The 11,621-nt window shown below is 39.4% G+C and overlaps 1 protein-coding gene across 1 annotated transcript in view; it reads right to left on the bottom strand.

Annotated features, from left to right (window-relative positions):
- The window catches only part of palmdb (palmdelphin b), a 44,050-nt gene extending 35,461 nt beyond the window's left edge, over positions 1–8,589 (bottom strand). Inside the window, exon 1 of the mRNA XM_041065522.1 lies at positions 8,479–8,589. The gene's annotated coding sequence lies outside the window, so the exon portion shown is untranslated. The remainder of the gene's footprint in view (positions 1–8,478) is intronic.
- Between the last annotated feature and the right edge of the window lie 3,032 nt (positions 8,590–11,621).

Here is an 11,621-nt window from a genome sequence, read left to right on the forward strand (position 1 = left end):
ACACTCACAATGACTAAATAGTCCTCCACAATATTCACCATTAGTGATCCACTGTTTCCATGGCAAGGCCAAGTCTCACCTGTTGACTCTTTAGTGGACACCGTAACTATAAGGTTCCCTGCTTGCAAAAGCTCCACAAACACATCTGCATTCACCTCTGTCCCTGATTCATCTGTCAAGTGCAGCTCAGTCTCCAGTGGAAGACCTAGTTTTTCTATGACTGAGAAAGTATTAGATGAAGAACAATGAAGTATGTTTGTATTTTCTAATATCCATATAAACAGATCAACACCATATATATATTGAACTTTGTGGCAACTGCTCAGTTTTCTCAAACATTCAGGGATGTATGAAAAGTGATACCAACCTATCTGAAGAAATGTGTTGAAGTCTTCATAGCTCTTCTCAGTCTCAGCTTTGACATACTTCTTTTTCCATATGTCACCTTCACCAACATGTACTATAAAGAAAACAAAGAACATTTGTGAATTGGGTACAATTGATCTGATGCTACAGTAAATTTTCATAACACTAGTGTAACATGATGAGTAATGCCACTACACTAACAGTCTCAACAGTTCACTTTACAGACCTCAAACCATATACACACATTTAACATATTTAGTAGATTAATGCACAAAAAGATTAACTTAACAATACAACGCTAAATCCTAACAGTGTCAATACCATGTTTTAAGTACCTTAACTTCAAATTCGTGTGAAGAGATGCCAAAGTGCAAATACTCCAATACAATAAAATTGCATTACACTTGCTGCACTGTCATACCATAACCTCCAATTTCTCCCTTTATAAAAAGCTGCCAAATTTTACGGTGAAACCCGACTTAAAGACAATTTCAAATGAATACCGACAGTTTTCCATCACCTACAAAAAGTAAACCATGACATTGGAAATGCAAACGTAAACTTAAGTCCTTCAAAATAAAACATTGAAGTTACATGAAATTGGCAATTATGAAACATCCAACATTTGAAAACCCCCCTATACATTCAATGCATTGCAATAAGACCATATAATAATGAAACGTCTGCAGCATATGCTTGTGTTACATTGATGGCGCTAGCTTAAAACCCCTCACAGAAGACGTGCAATCGCTAACATTGGTGTGTCTTCGGCGTTGAAACAGACAAAGGTGCATGCATTTATCAAGCACATTGTGTGTGTTAATAGCAATTTCTTCGCAAAAAAGAAAACTTTATCTGCCAAAAATCGCATGAAGCATTGCGCTTTGAACATGAAACCTACCTTGTCATGAGGTGAAACATGAACGTTGTTTCTTGCTAAGGTCAGTTTCACACACTCAAGCCTTAGCCCCCTTGCTCTGAATTAATTCAGCTGCATAACGTTAGCCTTTGCGGACCAGTGTAATTGAGTCTTTATTCTAATTTCATATTTAACGTTATAACTTCAGTTGAATATATAACGTTAAGTTAGCTAGCTAGCTAGCTAGGTAATACAGTTTTACATTGTGAATTGGCTAACTAGTCAACATAGTTAACTTCCTGCCCACTTCATCCCCCTAAAAACGGCTGCATTGAAAATGTAATTAAAAGCACATATTATCTTTGGTTTACTTACATGAAAAAGCTCTTCACAGTCCAAGTGAGGAAAAGAGAGTAGTCCTACTGTCCTGGTCATTGGTATGTGCTCCAGTGTCGTGAGGCAAACACGTCACAGAGACACTAAATTGTGGTTCGGTCACTGTTGATTTTGACTAACGATTAACACGATTAACTTTAACGATCGATTAACACTGAACAGAGTTGTTCAGATTTGACTCCCACGATCAACACTAACACTTTTTAAGGAATAACTCTCTTGTAGTTGAAATGACTAAACAAGAGTTGAAATGACTGTATTTTTTACACCCAACACCAACACTCGAAATTTAACACTTTTGCGTTTGCTGTGTAGGATATGTTCTAGGCTTTAATTATCTCATAGGGAAGATCCCTTCCAAGATTAAATAAAGGTTGAAATTTGAGTGATAGAGGGAAGACGGAAGGAGAAGAGGCTCCTGACCGTCATAGTGCTGGTTAGCTTGTCCACCTGTTGACACTATGGAGGCCTGGTCAGCACTGCTGAAAATAGAGATGATGCCTGGCTTGCAGTTGGACCAACCTGACATTGTGTGCACGAGAGTGCGCACATGTGTTTGAAGCAGGTGACACATTGTTCCTGAAAGAGAGCTGATGGAGGGAAAAAATCCCTTAACACATGTCAATCATGTTGAATAAACACGCAGACCTAGGGTGACCAGATCCCAATTCACCAGATGTGGGACAAAGACTACGTTTGCGTGGGACAATGTGGGATACCAATGCATCAAGGTAGTCTAAAAGAACTTCTAAAAAAATAAACATTTCTACTCTGCTCCATCAAAAGTCTTTCAGCTCTATCACAGCAACAATTGCAGGTAGGCAGGGGCCCACACAGACAATGCACTTTCAGCTTCCGTCCATGTCTCACGCTGCATGCCGTTTTGACTTGACTTGCATTGTTTCTTGTTGGTGGGCGTGCCTGGCCGCGACCCGCGTCCCAGTTTGATTGACATGCTCAAACAGCCCGCCCCGTCCCCTATTTGATAAATGCCAGATTATAAAACATGCATTTCAAAACTGGAGTCTGACTGTCAATAACAATGCGGGACAGCATCTCAATTTGCGGGACGTGTGAAAAGTGATGGAAATGCGTGACTGTCCCGCACAAAGCGGGACATCAGGTCACCCTACGCAGACCATGAATATGGGTGAAGCGCAGTCAAATACAGTTGGATTTAGAAACAGTACAGATGTGTTTGGAGGTGTGTTCTCAGCCAAAGCCACCTGACAGGTGCTGAAAGAAAGGGAGAGAAAGTACATCAGTCCACCTGGACTGCTGCAATGCAATGCCTGAACTGAGCAGGTACACCAAGGAAAAAAGAGCTGATAATAAATGCCATGGTTACATGCTAATGAAGGACAAAACTGCAATATTCATTAATATTCATTATTGCACTAAACTTATTTAATCTCATTTTATTTTATTTTATTCTATTCTATGTTGTATAAATATACATGTTGCACTGAAGAAGGGGATGCTTTTCATCTCGTTGTACATGTAAAAGATGTATAATAACAATAAAAGGCATTCTATTCTATTCTTCTATTCAAAAACCAAAAGAGCCAACACCATTTTGTGGGTGCTTTTAGAGCACTAATAGTTAAAAGTAATTACAGTGTTCTAGTTAGGCAAAAGTACAGTCACTGGCAAAAGCTGCACATGCTGCTTGGGCAGTTTCCAAAGCTGCTTGGCTTGCAGACTTTCACTTTTCACCCCTCCCCATGAAAAGCTACCTCTCATTACACTGAACACAAAGCAGGTAGTTGAGGTAGGAGAGGTAGTGGTTTGGGCATTGGGGAACTGTACAGCAATTGCATATGCAGCTTGTGAGCAGCAAATATATGAGTTAGTAACATTCTTGAAACAGGCTAGTTTGTCCAACATGTTATCTGACAGTGTCTGAAAGCAAAAGTGTGTATACCTATTCCTATTCTAAATCATCATCATCGTTCAAAAAGTCTGCCAGCATGGTCTCCAACTGGCTGCATGCCACTGCCTACCCAAGCTCTCTCTAAGAGCTTTTTTCTTTTTCTTTTTTCTAAATGTTCTTATTTTCTTATATTGTCAACTTTTATTTTGCCAGACTAGTTTGTTTCTACCAAGGTAGCACTGAGACTGTCTCATTCCCTGTGTGGGAGACTGTCCTGGAAGCATCCCAGGGAAAAGCTTAGTTGTTGTATGCTGCTCTTTATCACAGTTGGTGAAGGTTACCCAGTGAACATTTGGAAGACCAACCAGTTTAACCTGGTGCATGTAGACGAAATTTATACAAAGTTGTTTAAAGGGATTTGCATGGCTGTCTCTTTTTTACATATATGGATTTTGTGTATAATGTTTTCATGTTTTTTGTTTTCCATTTTGAAGCTGCCTCCCTAAAAGGAATTTGATTAATCACTCAGCTGTCTTTGACACATTGTGTTACATGATTCACGTTGTTAACATTAGGGACATGTGCACAACGGCTTCTTTGCGTGCCTCTGTGACCTGCAGTTACCCATAAAACCCTTCTCCAAACAGGCTGGCAGGGATATTTATGTGTCTTTGGAGAACCATAATTACTGCTGCAATCCTCACCCTTTAAGTGTTTTCTCTTTTAAAAGCAAAGCTATTTGAAATTATTTGAACATGCTTCTGTTAAAGAACAAAAGCTTACATCTGTGTGATTTGTCCAGGGCATATTTTTGAGTGTGTGATCTTTGCCTGATTATAGAAGGTACCCCTCACTGCAGCAAGCTGGAATATGCTTGTTACTACCCATGGGCATAGATTTGGGTATGGACAGTAAAGAGAGTTTCAGGCAAGATATATCAGCAAATGCATAATCAATTCAAGTATATTTTCTGCGGTCAGGCTCTTTATGTGTTTATGTGTGTCAAGGATAAAACCAAACATATACTCTTGTTACTGCCTCCTGCGACTAGAGGTGGGAAAACACCTGTAGCTGTGGCTAGCTCAAAAAGAAACTTTAATATGCCAGACAATGTGAGACAAATGCTTGGAAAAGTTTTCAAAAGTATGTTGCACGTGGTATATAAAGCATGGATTACACTGAGTAATACATCACAGATCACACTGGGTAACGCGTCATTTAATTACAATGACTGCACTACATAGTATAAATGTCTCAGGATCATGAGAATTTCCTGTCATGTGGGTGAGCCACTCCCTTCTGTTTTTGTGCCTGTCATTAAGCCCACAGTGGGCTTTCTTTGGGTCAGATGTGAGTTGTTGCCTTATTGTTTGTTTTAATTGATTGCCCACTTACCAGTAACATAAAGTGATCTAACAATTTGCCTTTGACCCTGTTTGGCCCTGTATTCTAACTTCAGTCTACATAAGAAAAGCGTACAGGCATAAGCTTCACAGCTGGATATTGGGGAGTCCTCTGCAAACTTAAAATTGCTGATTATCCTCTCACAGTGCTCAGAATCTGTGTCCTCATATTTTTCAGTATTACTTCTTGGAGTCACCAAACTCTCCCATCTGTAGCCTCCACAAACCACGAACCAAATTTAAGCAGCAAGTTCTCAATAGATCTAATAAACAGGTCTTAACATGACTGTTGTGAACACCCTGTTAAGGTAATATAACCCATAGAACCCCACAGTGGAGATTAGTGACAATTTTACATTCACAACACTTAACATTTTCATCTGCCTATAGAATTTGGATAAAATCCCTTCAGGTCTTTCGATCAGTGCTCTGTCCATGATCCATGCCAGTGTCCAGTCCATGCAGTGACATGACCCTAATACGTCCCTGTCTGTCTGGCCATTCGGCCAAGGTCCTCCTGACGTCTAATCCCTGCTCCTCTGTCCTTAATCTGATCTCTGATGGATTAACAGTGCACAGGCTAACAGCAGATGCCATCACTAGTCTGCTGCATGGTCTGCTGAACACCAATTTATCAAGGTGTTACGCAACTTTATTTGACACTTATTTAGTGTCACTGACTTCATATGGATATGATGTAGGTTGTTCTGTTGTACCAACAATTCCTCCAACCAGACCAACAATAAAAGGCATTTGTCCCTATCCTGATCCATAGGAACATCTCATAAAAATCATAAAACAACATTGTTGTCATGGTTACAGTAACCCGTGGTAAAGCTTTCATAATTCTAATCTGCTGAGCACACATTATCCAATAACTGTTCACTAACTGTAATGTAAATGCTGACCCACATTGTCTGTATTATGCTTCACGTCCTTCTCCCCCTCTCCTCCATTCCTAGCTGTCCTATCTTCCTCCTTTTCCTCCTTTCACCCAGCACGGCCATCGGCAGGAGGGTCCCCCATCTGAGCCAGGTTCTGCTCAAGGTTTCTTCCTGTTAAAAGGGAGTTTTCCTTGCCACTGTCGCCTTAAGTGCTTGCTCTGGGGTCAGGCTCTGGGTCTCTGTAAAGCGCTTTGAGACAATTTTGATTGTGGAAGGCGCTATATAAATAAAATTGAATTGAATTGAATTGAATGGAACTTGGTTAGTTTAGAAAAGATCATGGGGAAACTTAAACAACTAAGAAACATTAGAAGTATTATCACCTCCAACTTGACTTCTTGCAGCCAACTAACCGCAACAGTCTTCAATCCAGTTATTTTAGAGTCCTTAAAATGACTCTACTCTACTACATTGATATGGCTTTTATTGTTTATCATAGTGCTAACATGTTAGCAAATAGTCATGCATGTTGTGATTGATTTAAACGCAATAGTAACTCTCTTTTAGTTCAAATTTTTGTCTTGACCCACCAAATCCTGAGTCTAAGGGCCCAATATTAACAATGAAAGCACAAAGAGGTAGGTCTCCTTGTGGTCATCTCCAAGCACGCCTGTTTTCCACCTGGTTCATATAGGTACAGAAGCGCAAAGTACAAAAGGGCTGGCTAATAATAATAATAATAATAAAATAATAATAATAATAATGATAATCAAAAATGTTGATGAGGTAATTTGACACTATTTACTTTTAATTTCTACAACAACATTTGCACTGTGATCAAAGAATAAAGAATAAAATATGAAATGCTACATTCCAAAAAGGAATCAATGAGACATAGGATTGATGATCCACTGTAATCCAACATCTCCAACTTACATAATGGCAGTGCATTATAGTGCACACACTTCTCAAATCAGAGGGTGAAGATACATTTATTACATTTATGTGTTGCAGGAATTTAATGAACTGAAGGAGAGGCTTTTAATGCACTGTAAAGCAGCTGTGGACAACAGATACTGTAAGAATTACTCGTACTAATTTTTTTAAATACAGACTGGTTTATAGAAGTGCCTGCTTTAAACTGAGGTGAGATTAGTTGAAATGGTTTATTTACATTTTAAGCATTGTGGAAGCAAACTGACAACACACAGACCTGGTTCTGAGATTGTTGGCTCAAAGTCTAAGACACGTTTTGCTCCAAAATACCAACAACTTGTTTTGTTGTGCTGCCTCCTTTGAATGAACTTCCAACCTGTTTGTGACTCTCCTTCCACCTATACAGCATGTGCTCTATGCTTGGCACCAAAATAACACAGATGGGCACAACGAATTTGAAGGTCAGGAAATTACCGAAATGTTGGAGCACTGCTTGTGCTGGTCCACAAAAATAAGACCCCACTCTACTATGTCATTGTCTGTTAGCAAGTGCAGAGCACATGGCTGGAATCATCAAGACTGGGGCCAGTGGGAAACAGCTAGCCTGGTTCTTTCTTGAAGAACTGTTGATTGCTAAGAAGTAGTTCCAGTGCTTAACTCCCCTAAAACCAGAAATTGTTTCTGTGTATGTACAAATTAATCAGACGAGATTCAAATAAAAAAAGAACTTTGGATAGAGCCTGGCTAGCTGTTTCTCCACTCCTTCCAGTACTCAAACTAACTACAGGCTGATTCCAGGTCTGTACTCACACAGACATGAAATTGATATCATCTGAGAGTGAGATATACCATCTGTACATCTCTCACGTAATCAGTCTCAAATAAACGTATTTCCCTGCATTTTGAGCTATTGTGTTATTGTGTGAGGGAAGAATGGAATTATGCTCTCAAACCTCTGAAGCAAATATAAATTGTTAAAAAATAATTTGTATTTGGTATTAAAAAATACATCACTAGAACTTGTTTATGTTGGGTGCATTCTATATAAAAATACAATTTCTGATCCTGATACAAGCATGAAAAGGAGTTCTGTTTCATTAGTGTATTTCCTCTCCAGCTCTGCCACATGTGCTGAAATGTTGATCTGACTGGGATGAGTGGGAAGGAAAGGGCGCAGGGTGACATGGTTCACTGCAGGCAGCCCAGAACAACAGCATGTATGTGGGAGTGCATGTGTGTGTGTGTGTGTACATACATTAATCACACCCACATCCTGTACATGCAATTTTCTTGTCAGCTTGTCAGTTTTAAAGATATTCATTTTTTGTGTTTTAAATGTGATCTCTGAGAAACATGAAAAAAATGACAAGACATCAAGTAATGACTTTATAGACTCTTCAGCTGCTCTTTGCGTGTATGTGCCCATCCATGAGTAAAAGTACTTGTTAGTTAGAGCCAGACCCCTGCTGAGACACTGCAAACAGCCAACAGCTTAAAGGAATTAAAAGATTATAGAATCAAGAGACCCCCGTGGCTCATTTTATCTCCTTCCCAACAACAACCAGTTACCTCTAGATAACTTACTAATGATAGATATTATGTACAGAGACTAGTTTATAACACTGTGGCAATTTCTGTACATAATAATCCCTCCGAACTGACAAGTGGATACAAACAGTCGAAACCTCACAGCTTCAAATAGATGCTCGACATTAGTGTGGCAAAATACAAACAGCAACAGTGATGTAGAGGTCTACTCACCGGGTGTGTGCTATGTGTGTCCTCGAGCAGGTGATTGCAGTGTGTGTGAAAGGTACAGCTCACTCTCACAGCATTACTGAGCCTGGGGTTGTGTTGGAAGATTGTGTAGGCTCAGAGAGATTCAGACTGACTGGGAAGACTCCCTCCCACCCTCCCTCTCTCTCTCTCTCTCTCTCTGTCTCTCTCTCTCTCTTTCTCTCTCTCTCTCTCTCTCTCTCTCTCTCTCTGTCTTTATCTGCTCCCTGTCACTCTGCCACAGAGTCCAACCATGTGCCTGAAATACCTCTGCCAAACAACTGCTCCACAAATGCGGGCACCCACACATACACCCCCCCCCCCCCCCCACCCCACCCCCCACCCCCACATATACCCCCCCGACACACACACACACCTACACACACATATACTCAATACAGGTATATGCACAGATATAAAATGCACAGCGATACACACATTTAATTTGTTTGTGCTGGTGTCCAGTTTCTTCATTTTCATCCATTTAAAGGCTATTAAATAAAAAGGCTACTACCACATTCACATCATCAGACAACTCAAGGTGACTTGCGAGGGATAAAATTTCTGGGCAGTGACAAAATAATGCACTCCATTAAAATATTTTGATTTTCCTTGGATGACAGTCTTTGTCTGATGTAAGACATCCGTGTTTTTTTTTTTTTTTTGGTTTTCAGGATCTTCTCAATACAAATTCTTCTCCTGTGTATTCCCTCAGTGGCGAACAAGTCGCCAAGCTCAATTTGGTCAGCTGAACGAAGACCTACCTTTTCTGAGAATACTTGCTCATCACATGTTATTTCATGCACCTGCAAGCCTTGTAGCACATGTGCAAAGTAGAACATGGCACTGTTTATAGGGACAGCCCAAGACTTACTCCTTGCTTTGGATGTTGCTTTGGACTAAAGCATATGTCAGATGAATAAATGTAAATGTAAATATCAACAATTATAATAATAACAGGAACCTTTTAGTCCTCTTCTCGGTACTCAATAAAATAGGCTTCAAGACCCAAACCCACTGGTTCCTACTGAAGATGTAAAATCTTTTAAAACACTTCACAAAGATATAGTTTGAACTCTAAAATTAGAGTAATAAAATAGAAATAACCACAGGCTTACAAACTAACAGGTTAACAGAGTACAAAGCAGTGAACCTACTGTCTGACTCTGGTAGACGAATGGAGCTGCCAAGCACCAAAGCCCTTAAATGGTCTCTTCTACATTCTGGGGTGTACAGACTACAGTTTGGCATATATGGGAAATGCAGAGGGCAGCAAGTCTGTACAAGAACTGGTTTGTGAGTTGAATATATGAGTTTGTAGGTTTGTAGTACTGAAAGAGCACAAACAGTTATGGTAAGCTCCAAGGTTAATGGTTGGTTAATTTTATAATTAAACCTTAATGGTTTTAAAAAAAATCATAATACATAGAGTAATAATTAACCCCGTTTGCACATCAAGGTGTCTTGTCAACAGCCTATGAGGAAAACATTTTTTGGGCCACAATAGATTTTCTCGTTGCACAGTTGACCACTGGAGCTAACTGGTTGACTCACTGTACCATGTTGAGCTTGCTTAAAATGATACATAATGTTATTTCGGGTAGCACGATGGTGAATGTGGGACTGAGTCAAAATAAACTAAATGGTGCAACGGTGTGGCTCACTGATGTGTTTTTAGTAGTTTTTCGAAAACTATATTGTTCTATGACTCAAAGAAATAAGATATGTCAGTCTTTGGATACACACACATTACTTAATTGTACACACTCATCACTGGTTTTTAATAGAATTTGTTGAGAAGAACAAAAATATAGAATATGACCAGACTTTCTTTTACTGTAATGTATGCTAGTCTTTGGCTTGTCACTGGCATTATATTTTTATTGTTCCACCCACCAGATGGTTGTGTTTTAACCAACATTATGTCCATGCCTAACTTTGACCCAATTGTGCATGAAGAATCTTTCCATAGATGCCAAGTTTATCTGGTAATAACTCGTACAAGTCTGTTTCCAATGAGCCATAAATTCTCCAAAGAGCATAGCCAAACATTTCTCTGGTGCTTAAAAGTCATTGTGCTTGTGCACAATACAAGCAAAACAAGGACAAATTCATACAGAAAAAAAAAAATGCTCCATAGCACTACTAGTGGTCAAAACCACAATGTCTTTAAGTTAACTTGATCTTCAAAATGTTTTGTCATGTAAATGAACATAGAATTGCACATGCCAGTATATAGTCATGTTCTGTTTTTTTAAAGACTATAAATGTAGTTTGGTCTGCAGCACAGGGTAAATCTCTGTCTATGAATGTGTGTCTGTGTATTCAGCTGTCCATGCCCATGATGGACGTGCACAGACATCAGAGCTGACATACAATTAGTGTACCACTCCTCTCCATATTTAGCTTCAAAGAGTGCGAGCAGTGAAATGTGTATAGGCACATATCTGTGCCAGTCTTTCTCTTTGTGACTCAACTCCAGTTATCCTGGATCAAGAATACAGCTGGCACACTCCTGCTTTTACAGTGTAAGGCACACCCTCTGTAAACTATCAGGTTGTCAGAATACTATACATGTTAATGTAGAAGCCATCAGTCCATTTGATCCAAATTCATTGTTAGAAAATTGTGCTTTATTCTTGTGTTCCTTTTGAAATACTGCGCTACTTAAAAGCTTTAATTGGAGATTTTGTTGTTGCCATAGTAACATTACCCAGTCCAAATTTGTACATGGTTGAAGAGAAACCAGAGAGAGGGAATGCCTACCATGGAGCTGCTTTTCAGACAGTGTGTCTTCACAATTAAAGAGTGCTTGTACAAATCCAATGTTATTTACTGTCACTGTTGAAAACTTCTTGTATAAAATCACATACCTGGATTCTGATTTGTCCATTTTTGGTTTTCTGTGGTTTTCTGTTTTTTTTTTTTTTGTTTGTTTTATTTTACAGTGTATTGGACAGTGGGTCATGCAGTTGAGTTTTAAAAGCTTGGAAAATCTCAGACCAAGTACTTAATGACCCAGGCCATGTTCAGACTTACTTTAGCCCTGAAAATCAATTATTCCTTTGGACAGGGCCTCTCTGTTGATGCAGCGGGGGTGACAATTCAGAGAGGTCTGGCAAAATAAC

This window comes from Toxotes jaculatrix, chromosome 20 (genome assembly GCF_017976425.1).
Source record: "Toxotes jaculatrix isolate fToxJac2 chromosome 20, fToxJac2.pri, whole genome shotgun sequence".
NCBI classification, from domain to species: Eukaryota; Metazoa; Chordata; class Actinopteri; family Toxotidae; genus Toxotes; species Toxotes jaculatrix.